This window comes from Pongo pygmaeus, chromosome 21, assembly GCF_028885625.2.
Source record: "Pongo pygmaeus isolate AG05252 chromosome 21, NHGRI_mPonPyg2-v2.0_pri, whole genome shotgun sequence".
In the NCBI taxonomy this organism is placed as follows: domain Eukaryota; kingdom Metazoa; phylum Chordata; class Mammalia; order Primates; family Hominidae; genus Pongo; species Pongo pygmaeus.
Window position 1 is genome coordinate 5,645,833 of NC_072394.2, and position 19,613 is coordinate 5,665,445.

Consider the following 19,613-nt stretch of genomic DNA (forward strand, 5'->3'; position numbering starts at 1 on the left):
AAAATTTACATTGTAGTCCATGCAACCTGAATTGTGCCTCATAGGCAGGTACGACCATGTAATCACCTAGTACCTTTCTTGAAGGGACATCCTCCCTTGGGATGAATATTTTACAAAAAGGACACAGAGCCTCATGATTATTTTGGTCCATTGAAACATATTCCTCCAAGAGTCCAAGAATCCCTTGGGATGAATATTTTACAAAAAGGACACAGAGCCTCATGATTATTTTGGTCCATTGAAACATATTCCTCCAAGAGTCCAAGAATGAATTAGACAACTGCAGGAACGAACGCATTCTTATGTCAAAATTTGGCCATCAGTATGTCTTTATGTTTAAATACTCTTTGTCAATGTACTGTAATTTCTAATTCTCATAACCCTAAAGGGACAAAAAGTAATTCCTTCTATTTGTGAGTTGTTTTAGAGTTTATGAAGCATTTTCATACACTTCACCTTTGTTAAGGTGTTTGGTGAATTACTTTCACATTTTAGGGAATATGGTATTTAGCTTAAAAACATTAAATGAAATAACCAAAAAAGTCAACACAAGTGTTTCATAAACCACAGTGATGCCTAATTCCCCACTTTCACAGTTATTTCCATAATGCCCTCCAACCCTTCCTTTATCCTTGCAAACAGAGAGAATGTCACTTCTAGACATCTGGAGTTAGCTTTGACAAGAGACATTTAAGGTTGCAAAGTAACATAGCATGGGTTTAGGGCGGGGTCTATTTCCTTGCCGTTTTCCTGTTTGAGTATGGACTAATTTCTAAAAAACAAACAAACAAACAAAGAAAAACCTAATTGATTAAGATATGACATAATTCTTAGAACAAAATTTTGCTCTCTTTTAATTTACTATATGTAGTAGGCACACAAAAGAAGAAATGCTGAATTTTAACTTTAACTATTTGCAAAAATTTCTAAGTGTTTTAGTCTACATTGTTCTTTAAATACATACACAAATATATAAACACCCAAGTGCAGCAAGAAAGGAAAAGAAAAACCAAACTGACAGTTTCTTATGATGAAGAACAGATTAAAGCTAGCCAATTTGTGATGCTATTATACTTGAGAATTTTCAAAGGAAAGAGCCAAGGTCTCTGAAGACTGCAATTGGAGAACTTTTTGATATTAAATGCATCTCTTATTACACATTTGTATGCTAAAATAAGAAAAATCTGTCTAGGGCAAGGAATGGAAATTCTAAATAGGTTGCTTTACATGTGCAAAACTTAATTTTTCAACTGAAATTTCAAAAGTATTTTAACAGGCGAATTTACTATTCTTCAACTTAATGGTAGCCACATGGCTGAAATCCTTTTGAAAATGGGTATCATGCTTGATATTTATCTAACATATTATATGACTTAGAGCTCTTTGACAAATACATTGAATCTTATTGTCCCAGCTGATTTGCTGTGAGAAAAAGAAAAGTGGAAAAGATTGGTATCAGGAGAGAAAGTCTAGTATTCAATGACAGAATTGGTCTCTAATCTGACAGAACAACAACATCATTAAACTTTGAGAAGGCACTTTAGGCCTTACAATAATCAGCAACCTAAAGGCAGAAGAAGGCTAAAAATAGGGACATATAATTAACAGTCTAAAAATAAACTTGGCTAGTCATATGGAAGTCATTATAGTCTAGAGGTTAAAGGGGCTGAGGAGGATAAAAAGCAAATCAAATATTATTGCATATTAAACACACTACCTATAAACATAGTCAGTAAATGCTTTACAGAGTTCAGCTCAATCCGGTACAATTTTATATAAGAAAAATATTAAAGTGCAAATTTTCATTTCCTAATGATCAAAGAAGTTTTCCTGGAGAGGTATGTTTGGCTTTCATCCAAAAGTCTTCCTTTGGTTTAAGATATACCTGTCATGCTATTGATACGGTGGGTATTCTTTCTTTCACAAAAGAAAAATAGAGTGATTTTTAGATCACTTTTTCTATTTAGGATAAAGACGAGTACTTCCAACATAAATAACATTGCCCAAGAACAAGTAATTATGCAAAAAATATTATTGCCAACAAAGATGCACCTAGTTCATGGATCCAATAGGCTACAAAGGGTTCCACAATTTTTTTGTAAGATGAAAGCTATCAATGTGTGTGTGATTTCCTTCATTTTTATTGTTAATGTGAGAAGATGTAGGAAATATTATTATTATTACTGTCAATGGGAATTACTCTCACGGTTACAGAGTTTCCAGGCCTTTCGTATGTTTGCAGGGTCTTACACTTGTTAACAAGATTTCCTGGAAGGCTGTGAGAAAACCTTAAATCGACTCCCTTTACTTTTAAACATCTATCTGGGTTAAAAAAAAAAAAAAGTGGATGTGTGAAGGAGTGATTAGATGTTGCCTAAAATGGAAAGTAGCATACTAATGTGGAAGGAACACAAGTGTCCTGTCTGAGGCTGAGATAGGGATTGGGAATCAGACTGTGCCTTGTATCAGGTTTATGGCTTTAGCCAAGAGATTGATTTACCTGTCAGAATCTATTTCTTAGGTTTCATCTGTATAGCGGAAATAATGGTTTGTGGTATTTACACTGGGTATTGTAAATATTTTATGAGAAAATGTACATAGAATCTTTAGAAACACTTGGTCTTGGTACATGACATTGACTAATAGATGATAGTAGATACTAATATTGCTATTTATCAATTTCATCTAGTTAAACATAAACTCTTACGTGTTCATAAGACAGATATGACAAAGTTGCCTTAAAAAAGCTTGAAACTTTATGGATAAGAACAAATATGTTCTTTCTAATTTCCATCCCTTCCATTCAAATTTCAAGAATATTTCTCAGCTCTCCCTATTGGTTTTAAGTAATTTTTACTTTCTTAAATAAGGTCATTCCATCAAAATCTATTTTTTTTGTTCTGGTAATATCAGAGGTACCCTCTATGCCAAATAATAACTCTCATCTGTGTATTGATTTTATTTGCCAAACTCATATGCATATGATTGCTTCTGACTTGTAAATAAAATAAATAATAAAATCTTAAAAATTATAAAAAGAATACAAAAATAAATTCTGCATAATTTTTTAAAACCATGTTTCTTAAATTTCTTAAATTTTTTTTCCTAAGCAACTTGCCTTTCTATTGTTATTTTCCATAGGATTTTTCCATTGTATTTCCTATATGGTTGTTATTTGTGAATACGGAAGTATCATGTTCCAAATAACAAGTAACTATCTTACTCAATTAAATTTTCTGTTGAATCTTTGGGGAATCTTTCAAATGTCGCAACATTTGATAATTGTGATAGCTTTCTCTCCCTTTTGTCTGAATTTTTATACTGCTCATTTTTCTCTTGTCTAATCATATTGACTAGTAACTCTAGCAGAATGTTAACTCTAGTGGTAATAGCAGACATCGTTATATTTTTTTCTGGCATTTTTGGGAATGTCTCCAGTGATACTGTATTAAGTATAATGCTGAGATAATATATTTCATTAGGTTAGAAAAGTATCTACCTATTGCTATCTTGTTGAATGCATTTATCAGAAAAGATTTTAAATTGTGTTGATTTTTAATGTTTTTTTATTTTTAGAACTATTAATATGTTGAATTATATTAATTATACATTTATTAAAATTAGTGACTCTTTTTTAAAAGTCAGAACATGGTATGTAATTATTTATAATATTAACTCATAGTATTTGACTTTTGAAAGCTTGTCTGTGCTTAACAAAATCTGTACCAAGTCATTTTGGATGACATTTTTATTAAGTTGCAGCAAAATCATTTTTTGAAGTCTGAATATTTTATCAACAGAAACATCAAGTACATGATTTACTATATAAAAATAAAGTAGCTTTATAAAATATTGTTGCTTTTTTGTATTTTTCTTTTTTTATGTTATTTTCAACACATTTATGAGATTCAAAGATTAAAAAAATTAAAGATACATAATGAAAGTCTGATTTCCTGCTCTGCCCCGTCTTCTCAGAGCTCCCTCTTGGCCTTTCCACAGGTACCACTGCTTTCAGTTTTTGTATAACCTTCCCATGTGTATACACATGTACAGACAAATATGAATAAAGATTCTCCCCTGTTTACACAACAGGTAGAAGAGTATGCATATTTCCTGCACCTTGCTTTTTCATTAGCAATATAGCCTCAAGAACATTCCACCTCAATAGATATATAATAATTCCTCATTCTTTTTATAGTTGCATATCATTCCATTATATGGTATATTATCATTTTTACCATTTTCCTGTTAGTGTACATTTAGAATGCCTCCAACATTTCTAAATTACGATGTTGAAATGAATAGTCTCCAAAAATCAAAATCTGTACTGATAAAGCTGATAAGTACCTTTTTTTTTTTTGCCTTGAAAGAGGAATTGTAAATTGGTGTATGGAGACACATTTGGCAATAGATATCAAAATTACAAATGCTGGTTCTCCTTAACCCAAGAAATCCACTTCTGGGAAGAGATTCTCTTTTCCCTACATGTTTCAATGATGCTTGGGTTAAAAATTGGAAAGAGATTCCTGCTTTAGTTCTTGCACTCTATTTTTATGAGGAAATATGTTCTGAAGACTTTAAAGAACGTGATAAATGCTTATTAGGAGATCTATGTAGTAATATGCCAACCTTCTGAGACCCCTCCAAGCATCATGTTTTGAGTTTTTAAATCCTATGCTGTCATCCGGAATATATTTCTATCTTTAACCAAATAATTTTAGATTTACAAACCTTGTAATTTCAAGTGCTTTCTCTCAGATTCATACTCAGGTAATTCTCATTATACTTTTCAATTCCACCACCTCATTCCTTGGCCTCACTTTAATTTTTTTCCCTTGGCAGAAAAGGTCATTCTGTTGAAAAAAAAGTTATCATATCTTATATTTCTTTCCTTCTCTCTCTTCCCACATAATCCCTTGTGCCTCTAGCTGAATGGTTATTTTTATCTCTTTGGAGTTCTTTCCTTCATCCTTCCTCATTCCTTAATTTAAAATTATTATTAGCATTAATTTGTAATTAATTTTAACATATTTCATAGTAATAAGCAAGTAGGAGACTTCATCATGAAAATAAAAGGCTCCCACCCCAACAATGAGCTCTACTAGTTCCATTCCCTTAGAGACTATCTCTTTTAAGAGTTCTGTTCAAGGGTTCCTGGTGGTTACCTCCATAATTTTAAATAATATTGTCATACCACTGTTTTCTGGATGGTTAACTTTCGTCTATTTACTTTTTTATATGAAAGATGAGGATTAAATCCTATATATCACCTAACCCTTGCCACCCCACTTCTTCCCAATTTTAATAGGTTTTTAATTTTTATTTTATTCTATTGAATTACTGCATATATCTTTAATTTATATTCTTAAAATTATTTATTTAAAGCATTTGAATATTTCTTTGATTCTCTCTATGTATATTATGTTACGTTTCATCCTTACTCTTTCTGACACCTCTTTACCCCATTTCTACTGTCTATCTCCCAGGTGATAGTTGTCAAGTTTGATAACATTTATATTCTGTTCTCCTACTATAGTCAAATCTCTCCTGCCCTTTCTGTAAGTTGAGTGTCACAGGTGAAAACTAATAACACATGATTATAATGTAATTATTGTTCATTGTAGAGTCAAGCAGTGAGTTATAATTACAGTTGCTTTTCTACTGGTACAAGGTCTTAAACTCATTTGGAATTGCTGTTTGGAGAAAGTGTCTAGTGCCAAGAGCAAATACAGTTTCCCTTTTAATTCTAAACTGAGTGCTGTAGTATGCCATCTCATGAAAAACATTTGGTTTGCTTTTCTATTTAGATAAATATTTTCTCTCTTTTTCTCCTGTAGTTATTACTTGCCTTTGATTTTTCTCACTGGGAGAATTATACACCTGATCACCCAATCTTCTTGAAGACTAAAATTAAAACCTATCTTATTCATGGAAGATGCCCGCTGTGACACCACTGAGGCCATTTATCCTAGTACAAACTAACTGTCTCTATGGTTAGTATTATAAATTCAAGTATAGATTATGATAACACTAGATACTTTTATTTTTCAGAATTATATTTTACATTTCCTCAGGTAGTTGCTGTAATGAATACTCTTGAGAAACTTTTCTTTTTTGCCTTTTGTGCTACCTATCCTTTCTTCCACTCTAATGCTTACAACAGTTCTAAGTTTCCTATGCGTGTTAATTTACACCAGTTGATAATGCAGCTTCTAAATGAGGTCTACATTTTGATTATTATTTAGTTATCTTGATTCCATATGCAGGGAAATGGTCCACTAAAAGTACCAATGAAAATCACTGGTTCAAGATCTCTAAGTGTAATTCCTAGGTCAATCACAGCCCCCCATCATCCCTATGTAATCTTACCCATTTCCTTTAACATCTTTTGGACTCCTTTTTATGTCTTTTGTGTATTTTGGGAGTATTCATTCCTTTCCACTCCCAATACCACTTTGTTCAAGTCCTCATCTCTTTAGAGCTAGAGTTAGGTCAGCTCCCAACAGACTTCCCTGCTTTAAGAAGTCTCACTGAAACCCACCAAGGCACAACTTTCTCTGGTTCTAAGATATACAATGTCTCTCTAACACCTTGCAGCTAAACTTCAAACTCCCCATTCTAGTATTTAAGTTCCTCCACGATCTAAGCAAATGCGCCTAGTGAATAATAAGGCTAAACTTAACTAGATAACTATAAACTCTTTAAATGCACATTGCCTCTTCCCCTCTCCAATCTGGCTTATGCAGCTCCCTCTTTTTGAAATGCCGATTCCCAATATCTGCCTCATGAAGTCCTCCTTATTTTCAAAGACTTCTTCAAGTTTAATGATCTCCACAGAGTGTTTTTACACCTCAAAACAGAAGTTGTATCTCCCTTCCCATGCTTCCTCCTAGCACTCCTTAAGATCAATTCCTTCTTAACAGACCCCCTTGCATTGTATTCATTTCTATGTGAGTGTTAGGTCCCAAACTGGATGCATCTTCCTTGAGAAAAGGGGATTTCTATTAATATTGTATGTTCCTCAATGAGCCCATCATTGTAGGAACTCCAAAATTATGTTGACTACAAGACTGAAGCTATAAAATGACATTAGTTATTCTTACCCTTGCCTACCTCACAGGGGCATGGGTATGCCTTATTTGGAGGAAGGATTGCACAAATTTATGGAGCTATTCTGGGAAGCCATTTAGTTTTATTTTTTCCTAAGCAGATGAATGACTAGGCACATAATGTTCAGGATATATTTGAAAAAAGGAATAGATGAAACTGCAGCCAGCTTAAACTTCCCAATTTTTTAATGGAACATGATGCGAGATGTTTCATTCATGTGCCTGAAGAAATAAAGACAAATGAAAGGGCTGAGTTAATAAAAAGTCAAAATATATTTTATAACCGTATATAAATTCAAACATGAAAGCATTTAGTCATTCATATTACAGGCTGAAAAGCCCTCCTGGCCTAGCATTAGAAGAAATTGTATGTTTTAATTATCTTGTGGACTTATTAAAGTTGCAAGCTTGTTCCTCTTTGCTATGTGTACTGACAACCATTTCTCACATCTCAATAAATAATAATAGCATCATAATTGAGAGACGGGCACTTAGAAGTTTCAGGAGAAAATATCCCATGGAAGGGGATATCTATACAGGAGAATAGGAATTTTCCCTTACCTGCCAACAAACTTGGCTACATGAGCAGACAATATTTTATGTCTTTCAATGGGTGTGGAAAGTTCAAACATTGACATTGCAGTTGTATGCCTGCAATGATGAAAATTAGATTAGGAATATCTGTAACTATTTTATAAACTGTTGGAAGGTAGAAAAAAACACAAAGGTGTTTAAAGAAACAGACTGGTGGTACAAGGAAGATAGGAATAGAGGAATGATTTCCTGGTAGTCTTGGTTTCAAAATAGCATAGATTTAAAATTAGTTTATCAAATAAGGGTCATCTAGCCCAATTTCCTTGTTTTGTACATAGGAGAATGGAAGTGTGATGAAGAAAGTAAGTCATTACTTGTACTATTTTGTCACCTGATATACAATTTATAATAGTGAAAAATAGGTTTTCTATATCAGATAAAACCTTTCTTTGAATCATAGGAGGATCCTATTGGTGGATCTTTTCGTAGTGTTTTTTTCATGCCTAATATCTTTGTTAAACAAATAAGTAGTTTTGCCCTTTCTTTCAATCCCAGGGATGGTAAGAATGAAATGACGCCATAAACAATTATGCATTTAATATCTTTTAGAAGCTAGTACATGATCAGGGGCCTTTGACCTAGCAACAACCTCCTCACTCTCCCAACCCTGCTTCCTGGCACCCACCTTCCCAGAATCTATGAATAGAATCCAGGGGATCTGTGGATTAAGATGGGAAAAAATTACACTTTTATTCTGCCAAAAGACAAAATTACAACTAATTTAGTTTAAGATTTTAATTGGCTTCTACTTCTGATTCTAGAATCAAGCAACACCTTATTCTATAAAATAGAAAGAGTGTTTCTATGAGTTAAACAGAGGAGGTTGGCTTTGTAAAGGATAGGAGAAACAGAGAACAAAAAGTGGATTGGCCATTTCAAAATTACTTTCCTTGTGCAGGTTAAAACAGACAGGACTTCCTTATTATGCCTGCTAAAGCTGGCCTACTGGGGGACTTGGCAATTATCTCTATTTCTCCTGATTTTTTGTAACGACAGATAAACAACATTGTTTTGGCTTGGTGGAGTGGAACTTTAGCATAGTAGCTCCATTTTGGTTTGGTCTGGTGTGCTTAGCGGCTCAGTCCAAACCAATGCCCTCTTATAAATTTTATTTCACAATGTTCACCCTAAATAGAACATTTCTTTCAGTAACGAAAGTGAGCACAAACTACGGTACCAGGACAGAGATATCTTCATATTGAATGACAGTTGTTGCAATAGCATGATAGTTACCAGATCCACTTAAACTTATTAGATACTCATTAATTTACTAATATAAGATATTCTTTTTACTACATCACACAAATATGTTTTTTAAAATTGCATTTATAGAATGGGCCTTCTTAGAATTCCTATGTATTTTATCTTATGCTTTAGAAAGTATTATTTTCGTAAGGGGTCTTAGGCTTCACCAGTTTGCCAAAAGAGTTATGGCATAAAAAAGGACACAAATTTCTACACTAAATAATACCTTAAGATGTTTAGCTTTTGTTTATAGCTATTTAAAAATATTATTTCCAACTATGCACCTTTGAAACTAGTTTTGACAGTGTTTTCTTCTTAATTCAAGCTATTATTCTCATTGACATTGGTTTTCTCTACCAGCCTCCATTAGAAAGAGAGCTTATGTTTTTGTAGACATTTTTATTACCACTTCTAAAATAATTACAATGTTGTTTTTGTCCAGGCATGGTGTCTCATGCCTGTAATCCCAGCACTTTGGAAGGCTGAGGTGGGAGCATAGCCTGAGCTTAGGAGTTGAAGACTAGCCTGACCAATATATGAGACCTTGTCTCTACTAAAAATCAAAACAATTTGCTAGGAATGGTGGCAAGTGCTTGTAGTCCAAGCTGCTAACAAAGCTGAGGCAAGAGGATCTCTTGAACCTGGGAGACTGAGGCTGCAGTGAGCTATAATCACACCACTGCATTCCAGCCCTGCCACAGAGTTTTTGAGACGCTGTCTCAAAAAAAAAAAAAAAAAAAAAAAAAAGTTGTTTCCTCCAATGGAAAGGTCATTATTTTTTAAAGAATAAATTAAATGTCTTTTCAAAATGTACTTTAAAATTCTAAAGCTTTTCCTAATTTAATGCTGGAATTATTCCCAAATTTCATCAATTATTGGTCAAGATATGCTGATGCAAAGAGATTAAGCAGTACTCTTAAATCTGGAAGAAATTATACAAAGACGTACTTTTTTTTTACTTTATCCTTACGTAAATTAATTTGTAGTTGTTTGTGAATTATGCACAATATCCATATATATAACAAGGCACCTTAAAACTGTATGTTGTTGTTCGGACATAGAATATTTCTTTTCTTTATTTAAACAAATAAATGAGTCTGAGGAATTGTTGCTGCCATGAATTAGGATTTAATCATAGCAAATAATATCTAGAACACTACGAATTAAGCATGTAAATGATTTTAAAATCAAGAATAATCTCTCAGATATCAATTCTGCATCAGGCTGAATTTTTAACAGCTTGCATAGTTTTATCTATATCTTTCTAGAGATCAAATATCAGGGAGTGGGAAATAAGGGTCAGATGACACAAGCCAAATTGAAATGTGCAAATCAAGCAACACTTCACACACTACTCACTTTTTATTCCTGATGAGAATGCAGGCTGGGAGTCTTATAAAATTTTTCCCAAGGCAGTCCTCTGGAAAAGCAAGGTGTAGCTGCCTTTACATTTCAGTTTGCAAATAACCCACTACTGCTTTTTTCTTCTATGGTCACTGCTGGTCTTCTAAACATGTGGTAGCTGTGACACAGTAGTGGCTAAGTGATCACACATCATTACATCGTGCATACATGATTATTTATGCCTTCTCAACCGCAGTGTAAGTTACAAGCAATTATTTTTCTGTCTCCTCAGTGTAATTACACTGTAATCTACAGGGACGTGTAATTGCACAGACGGGTTCTGTACTGAATTACGCAGCTCTCGGGGGCTATGTGAGACCCTGGGAGCCTTTTACCAGCTAGCAGCTGGGCGGTCTCTTTGTGTAAACCTGGTGGCCTGTATATGGGTTATGCTGGAGGGAGATTTGCATCCCAGATGTGATGTTGGGCCGCCAAGCAAACTGCCTAAGGGTTAGAGAGCCTGTCTGTTTGATATCCTGACCTCATCAAATGACCCCTTTACTTCCCATCCTCAGATTATGAAATGTCTTTGAAAAAAAAGGAAGCTCCTACGGAAGCAAAATTTTCATTGGTGGAAAATTTCTTTACGATTTAGAAATCTTTTATTGGTCATTGTCAGATTCCATGTACCTAATAAGTACAGAATGCTTTAAAATGTGCAAATCCTTATACTTACATCTGTGCCCAAAGAAAGCAATGAATTGGTTTACGATGACAAAATGCTAAATAAATATTACATGTTTCTTTTTTTAACAAGAAACAAACATAACCTGTTAAATGTTAAATGCATAACCTGACGATGTGGTAATTTATTACTATTCCTAGTGTGTTAATCTGGAAGGGAGCAATCTTTAATTGTTAAGTTATTTATCAAGTGCCTTCTAAGAGAGTCACTGAGGTGCCAGAGTTTGTCCAAATGGGAGTCAGAGAAATTCCCAAAGAGACCGTTTTACAGCTTGGATGATCTAATTCTCTGAGAGGAAAGCAAGAATGACATAGGTAAAAATCATTTATTCCTTGTCTCACTGGCTGATCCTCTCCTAGGAGAGTTTATGTTTTCATTGGCATTCACTACTTGGCTTGATGATCTATTCAGGTTCATGGACAGTGTGGGCAAATGGATGTTTTTCATGCTTCTTGTGGGTATGTATATATATTTCACTGCATGCCAGAATTCTTGTAAATTCAAAAAAAATTTGTTTGGAACAAGAAAGTCTTCACTTAGGAAGAAGGTTTTTGGGAGAAGTCTGAGGAATTAGAGCCAAAGAGATGATACGTGATTGAATCCTGGAAAGAAAATTGTAAAATCCTTGCTTTAGCCTTTGATGGGAACTTTCAAGTAAGTGTGTAGTTATATAATTCACTACCAGAACTTTGCCATAGATTTATAAATTTCTGGAGCTATTTTTCTAAAAGAATTTTGAATAAAAGGAGTATATGATCAATTTAAAAAATAGTCTTCTCCCAAATAAGGCTATTTTGAAAATTTGTCTCGCAAATGGGCCTTTATTCAACAAATGGGGCATTTGTTTTTGTTTTTGCTAATGTATATTATTATTTTTCCTTTACTATTCATTTGCCTTCTAGTATGTTTTTATGATTTATTTCTTTGGGAATAAACATTCATAGGTAGATAAAATGGATGGATAGATAGATATATAAAAATAGTGAAATACTTTTGTTGAGTTTTACTATAATATATTTATAGGAGAAATGCTTCTAAATTGGCCACCTCTTTCACATATCATATTGTCTTAGTTCATTTTCTCTTGCTTATAACATAATATCTTAAACTGGGTAATTTAGTTGTAAAGAGGAATTTATTTCTTACTGTTGCGGAGGCTGAGAAGTCTGAAATTGAGGGGCTGCATTTGATTAGGTCCTTCTTGCTGGTGCAGACTCGCTGCAGAAATCTGAAGTGGCACAGGGCATCCCATGGTAAGACGATGGAGTGTGCTAGCTCAGGTCTCTCTTCCTCTTCTTATAAAGCCACCTGTCCTACAGCTGGGATATCCCATTAATCCATTAACCCATTAATTCATGAATGGATTGACCCATTCTATAAAGCAGAGGCCTCATGACCCAATCACCTCTTAAAGGGCACACTTCTCAGCACTGCCACATTGGGGATTAGGTTTCAACGTGAGCTTCAGAGGGGACAAATATTTAAACCATAGCAAATATCAATCACATGTCTTTGGTTCAGACTTTTTCCCCCAGAAACGGCTATCAGAAAGTTCTCTGAATAATTGAAGATTTTAATGTATATCTTAATATTTAGTTACTTTAATGGCTTGCCATCACACACAGTTCTAAACATGTGATTGGCTTTACCTTGTAAGTCTTTAATTTCTTGTTGTGTAATGGTTTCCTTAGCCCTAAATCCACTCAATAATAAGTCATATGTTTTTGATTATTTTGTTTAAATATTATTTAATATTTAAATAATAATATTTTGATTATTACTCATTTTTTTATTGTGGAAATGTCACACTATCCACCTCTAACCTGGATGCTCAGCCTTATTTAGATTGTCATGGGTTTGGGGTTTGGTGAAATGCTTTGAGACTTTAGATCTTTTGTTTGATGGCACCAGCAAATTTAGGAACCTCCAGTGACATAAATTAGAGATTCAGATGAATCTGATTATCGTTTTGTGTGGTACATAAAGGTCAACTCTCTGCCGTCCACAGAGAAATTCAAGTATGCTCTAATTACATAAAAGGCAAATATCTCCCTATTTGTATAGACATTAAGGACTGAGACAAATGTAAGTTACACTCCCCCTAATCATGTTATTCTATAACTATGTGTCTTTTATAACTTGTGTAATTTATTGAACTGTCAACAGAAAAATGTTTTTTAATATTAGCCTATTAACTGGTGCCAAAAATCATAGCTTCATAGCTTTCATACAAGAACAAGTTTATTTGCTTGCTCATCAGAGGTTCGTTCCCAGTTTTACAAAACTCTTTCAACTGGAGAAACTTGAATTCAATATGCCTTATATTCTTTTTGTATATGTGTGAGTTTTTTCCATTTGTTTGTTTTGTCCTTTTTTTCCTAGAGTTGGACTTTATGTTACTTTCTAATGACTTTAATTCACATCTGTAATTTGGGCTTGTTTCATTAGCCCAAATCAAAATAATATTAAAACAAAATCAAAGGTATCTCAAACAGGTAGAAAAAGGCTGGGGCATATCTTGGTGACACTATCTAGTGGGAGAAAGTATGGCCTTATGAGAAGAGAACATGTAATCTATGGCTGTGCTGCCCATGATGGGAGCCACTAGCCACACCTGGCTGTAGGACACGTGAACTGTGGCAAGTCCAAATTGAGATATGCTATAAGTGTCAAATATGCACTGACTTTGAAGATTTGATATGAAAGAAAACATAAACTATCTCAATAATGAATAATTTTTAAAATTGTTACTCATTGCAATAGTATTTCTGATATATTGGTTAAATCAGGCATATTATTAATAAGCATTCACCTGTTTGTTGTTATTATTATATAGCTACTGGAAAATCACATATGTTGTTAACCTCATATTTGTATTGGACAGTGCTGATTCTAAAGGTAAAATAAATGGACTTTATTGGAAGTCCTTGATTTTCTTGCCAGCACAGTTGGGCTCTGAATGAGACATATAATTATGAAAATCCTCAGTTTCTTCATCTGTTAAATGGGGATAATAACACTTCCCACTTATTGACATAATAGGGGAATAGCTATAAGGATTAATGACCCAAAGCTTGTAAAATGTTGAGTTCTTTGGATCTTCTACAGTGAAACTAACTTTTTTTTTTTTAATTTCCCTGGGGACTGGACTATGTGAATAAACAAATAGAGTGCATGGGAAAACACCCACACACTCACATAACTTTGGCCCATTTTTCCCTTTAGTGCATTTATAGTGGCTACAAAGGGCAGGAAAAAAAAGTCATAAGCTAAAAAATGCCAAACAAGCTTCTGTCAGGCTTGGCTAAGCTATGTATGGCCTAAGTATCTACAATTCACACTGGGCCGATAATTGTTGAGGCTGTGAGGACATAGAGCATTGTGGTTCATTTTACATTTATTTGGTATATTTGAAATGTTTGCAGTAAAAATGTATAAGTAAATAATTATTATTCTACCCTATCAAGTCCCTTTCTTTATTTTTTAGAATTTCTTTTGTGCTTTATTGTTGTATGCTGAAGATCTCCTTCACAATAAATTGAACACAAAGCCATTCTGCCAAACAAATGTTTTAGCCCTGAATTCAAGGTTAGAATAAGCCTTTTTTTCCCCATGATTTGAGAGCAAAAAGATCCCAAAACATGAATGAGTAAATGAATAAGGAAGAGTAAATAAACCCAGATGAGTAAACGAACCAGGAAGAGTAAATAAACCAGGATCAATAAATGAAATACCTTAATTACTGCTCCCTAACTTTTAATGTTTTAATAGTCAGGATTTAATTTTCTTGATATCTCTTTTCCTATTTGAATCCAAGGATTTTGTCTTTTCCCCAGTCTCGGAACTGATGATGTGGATATGAGACATGCTTGTTTTTAAGCACCACAGAGCTTTATGCTGCCAAGATGGATCCAGGTTCTTCCTGAAACACAGGAAGCACAGAGTATTTTCATCCTCTGAAAAGGCAGCCTCCTGACCTGCTGGAGCCAGTGCAGTCATGCTGAGTGGTCTATGTTTTCCTCTTCCTTTGCTTTGTACAACGGGGAAGTCTTGTTTGATGTCTAAATATGAGGATGCTCTAACTCTGGCATGCCTGCCAAGACCTGAATTTATATCCGTAATTGTCACATCCTTTATTAGGAGCTATGTACTTGCACCATTGTGATACGTTTTTTGGGGCGGAATAAATCGATGTCAGCAGTTATAGTCATGCATCTATCTTAGGCATTTAGCTGAAATATCCTTCAAAGAATGGCGGCACTAGTTAAGAATAGCAATTAGACAAGAGAAGTCTATCTTCTCTTGAATTAGTCAATAGAATATTGTGAGTGTGTGATATAACACTAGAATAATAGCTTGAAGCTATACAGTTAAGTGATGATAATCATATACCTTAGCCAAGAGTTCTAAGAAAATTCAAGAGACAATCTAATTGTGTACATTGTCTTCTAGTAAACAGGTAACTATCCTCATTTTACAAATGAACCCTAAGGTTTGGAGAAGTTAAGTGACTTGACTGAGCCACACAGGTTGTTGGGGGTGAAGGTGGGCTGGGGGCAATACTGAATTTATCTTTGTGAGAAAGTATGTCATTTAAGGACATTAAGGAGAGTAATGATTGTAAACAGAGAGAAGTAGCTATTGAACAAACCCAGCCCTTGTCTAACTCTTAGAACAAATGAGAATGTGTTAGAGAAATTAGAGCTGAGCAACTGTTTCACCAAATGGGAAGAACTCATGGGGCTTAAACAATCCCCTACCTTGGTGCTGTGGCATCCTGGAGGTCCAGTGAGTGAGGAAGATGCTTTAAGTTTCAGCCATGGGTACCAGCCAGGACTGCTTTGCCTGGCAAGCAATGTGAAAGAGCACTAAGCCTGGCAGTGCAGCTGTGCCTGGAGGGGTAGTCTTGGGTCAATGTCAGCGTCAGTGGAACCCACAGTGCCCAGGAAGCACAGTGACATCAAGGTCCCCAGCACGCCACATCAGATGAGTGGCAGAGGAGCCAAGGGGAATAGAAATGGGTAAGCATGTGTGATATTCTACATAGTCAGCTTTGTAGGGGCCTGGAGAAGAGGCCTGAGAATGCATGTGATAACCAACACTTGTGTCTGTTGGTAGTGACTGATCAAGTTAAGACATATACAAAGTTGAGATAGTAGCAAAAACTCCCCCAAAATACCTCAGTCTATTTGGGGGTATGGAAAGAGGGAACTTGAAGGTCCCAGGGACAGTTTTACAAAAACAGGCAATTCTGTTTCTCAGTTTGTTTTCTACTGAAAGCAGAACCAAGGAAAGGATTTGAGTGCAAGTTGATTTATTGGGCAGTAGGTCCTAAATATTAATGAGTACAGGTGAGACAGGGAATAGAGATGGACAATGTAAAGGTGTCTTGTCTAGGTTTCCTCTGTAGGCAATGGGACTTGGTTCCACCAGGAGTTCCCAATAAATGGACATAATTCCTTCCAGAACTGTCCATATGAAAGACAGAAAACTGGAGTGCTTTCCACTGGCTCCCATCCCCATTGATGGAGAGTTTCCTCTAGGGGCTGTGCATATACCTGAAAGCCAGCATTAGGGAATTTCCTGGCACAGAGAGCTAAAGGACACATGCTTGCATGCTTGAGGTTGGACCACGTGGGGAATAGGTAGGTCTGAATTCACTTGGAAATCTCCAAAGCATATTCAGCTGCCCTGGGAGTTGAGCCATGGGTAGAGGCAGAAGCACCAGATGCATTTGCTGTAGAGGGTGGTGAATCCTGTAACTGCTGGTAGACAAAAGATTGAAATGGACACAGAGAAGAGCACTTACAAAGGCTCAATGGCATCAAAGATCAAGGGTGACTTTATAAATTTAAGCAAGTCTGTGATGTTGGAGCACAGGATGGGTAAAGTGGCGAGTCCAGATAAAGGTGTATATCATAAGCAGAAGACAAATCGTGATGAGCCTCAGAGTCATTCTATGGAGATTAAGTTTTATTTTTCTGGAACTCAGAGTCTAAGTCAATGGTATCTTAAGTGGAATTTCTTAAATATCTATTTTTGATGTTAAAAGGAAAGAAATTGAGCTTGACAACTCTTTAATATATGGCTGAACTATAGCACTTTTCTTCAGTCAAGGCACCCCAGAGTTAGGTGCCACATATGAGTAACAAGGAGCTTGTGGAAAGGGTGGGAGGATCCCAGGGTGGCATGGCCATGAGAAACACCCTCCCTATTCACCCACAGAGCCATTTTGATGTGTTGTTGGTTAAATGCACCTGGTTAGGTGGAACCTTGGATTTAATTATTGGTTTTCATTGAAATTCTTCTCACAAAATGGACAAATGCTTTGAAAAGGATTTCTGCAAAGAACCACGATCATGAAGAGAATACCAATGAAGCAATAATGTGAAAACAGCAGCGCCACTACACTGACTTTTATCCTACTCTTAGGGTAATTTCTTCATTAATCATATCATGATGTTATAAACAATGAAATTAACAAGTATGGCAAGAAGTAGGTCCAAAAACAGCAGAAAATTAGAAATGATCAAGAATACTATGTGAGGTATGGATTAAAATGATGATTACTGAGGATATAATTCAGGCCACACCTTAATAGAACATTGTTTCTTGAGATGTTAGCTATCAATAGTGTGAAGCCATTTTAGATATCAAGCTATTTAAAAATAGGATATTACTTCAAATTCTTTTTCATGTTTCTATTTTTTATTATTTAAATCACATATAATATACTAGTATTTGTATATAATTTATAAACAAATACATACACATATACATAGACAGGTCTACACACACACACATATACATTTTTTTTTATACTTTGGGAGGTGATTTCAGGAAGGACACATGAGAGAGTGAGGAAGTGAAACAGGGAAGATGGAAATGCCCATAAAGAGTGTGGGCACAGTGGGCAAGAAGTGCTTGATCCTGTTGGAGACTATTGAAAGAACCATGTAGAATGCATCCCAGAATTGCTCACTACACTAAGTGCTAGTAAACCGTTGGGTTACTTTGCACTGACTCACATCCCTTATTGGTTTACCCATGAAGCATTTAATCACCAGGTAATCACTGGCTTTTCCAAGCTTCTGCTACATGAGGCTGTTCAAGATTCCTCTACCCAGTGGAAAGACAGACTTGGGGAAAGTTTTAAGGCAGCAAGCAGAGGACACAGTGCCTGCTGAGAGAAGAGGCGTCAGCCTGCTGCTGGGTACTCTCCCACACTCAGATAAAAACAGAGCTGGATCAAATGGATGTGGGGTGGAGCATCAATAGCATCAACTACAAGCTTCATCAATATTCTAAGTGAAGGAGGTATCTTAGAACAGACATGTGGTAGGTAGAGGTGTGAGCCACTGCACCCGGCCCCAGCAGACACAAGCTATCTTGTAAACTTAGCACTCTGGGAGGCCAAGGCTGGAGGACAAGTTGAGCCAAGGAGTTCAAGACCAGCCTGGGCAACATAATTGAGACTCCCGTCTCTACAAAAATTTAAAAGTTAGCTGGGCATGGTGACTCATGCTTGTAGTCTCAGCTATGAGGGAGGCTTAGATGGGAGGATAATTTGAGCACAGGAGTTCAAGGTTACAGTGAGATATAATGGCATGACTTCACTCCAGCCTGTGGCAGAGCAAGACTTTTCTCTGAAGAGGAAGAAGAAGAAGAAGAAGAAGAAGAAGAAGAAGAAGAAGAAGAAGAAGAAGAAGAAGAAGAAGAAGAAGAAGAAGAAGGAGAAGGAGGAGGAGGAGGAGGGGAAGGAAGGGGAAGGGGAAGAGGAAGAAGAAGAAGGAGGAGGAGGAGAAGGGGAAGGAAGGTGAAGGGGAAGAGGAACAGGAAGAAGAAGAAGAAGGAGAAGAAGAGGAAGAAGAAGGAGAAGAAGAGGAAGAAGAAGAAAGGTGAAAGGTTTGGAGAGCAGTGTGATGATGGTGTTTTGGAGGAATAAGAGGCTGGAGACTGGGAGACCTCTTAGGAAGAGGTTGTGATAATCCACGTGAACAGTGGAAATGTATCAAAGGGGCAAAATCTACAGATATGTATGGGCTGAAGTATAAAGGGGCTGGTAGCTGATTTGATTGCTGGAGGGTGAAAGAAGAAACTGAAGGATGAGCCTCCTATTTTGACATTATAAACAGTGACCTGGTTTATAATGGCACCAAAGGGCAGAAGGAAGGCAAGGTGGGACTGTATGATGAGCTCAGGGTAAGCAGGTTTGGTGTGACCTGTCAGAGGCTATCTAGGAACATATTGCTACTAGAGGGTTGAATAGAGGTATCAGGAATCCAATAAAGAGTTCCCACATTAAAAAAATGAGGAAACTGGGCTGGCTCATGCCTGCAATTCCAACACTTTGGGAGGCCAAGGCAGATGGATCACCTGAGGCCAGGAGTTCAAGACCAGACTGCCAAACATGGTGAAACCCTGTCTCTACTAAAAATACAAAAATTAGCTGGGAGTGGTGGTGGGTGCCTGTAATCCCAGCTACTTGGGAGGCTGAGGCACGAGAATCACTTGAACCCAGGAAACAGAGGTTACAGTGAGCTGAGATCGTGACACTGCACTCCAGCTTGGGTGAC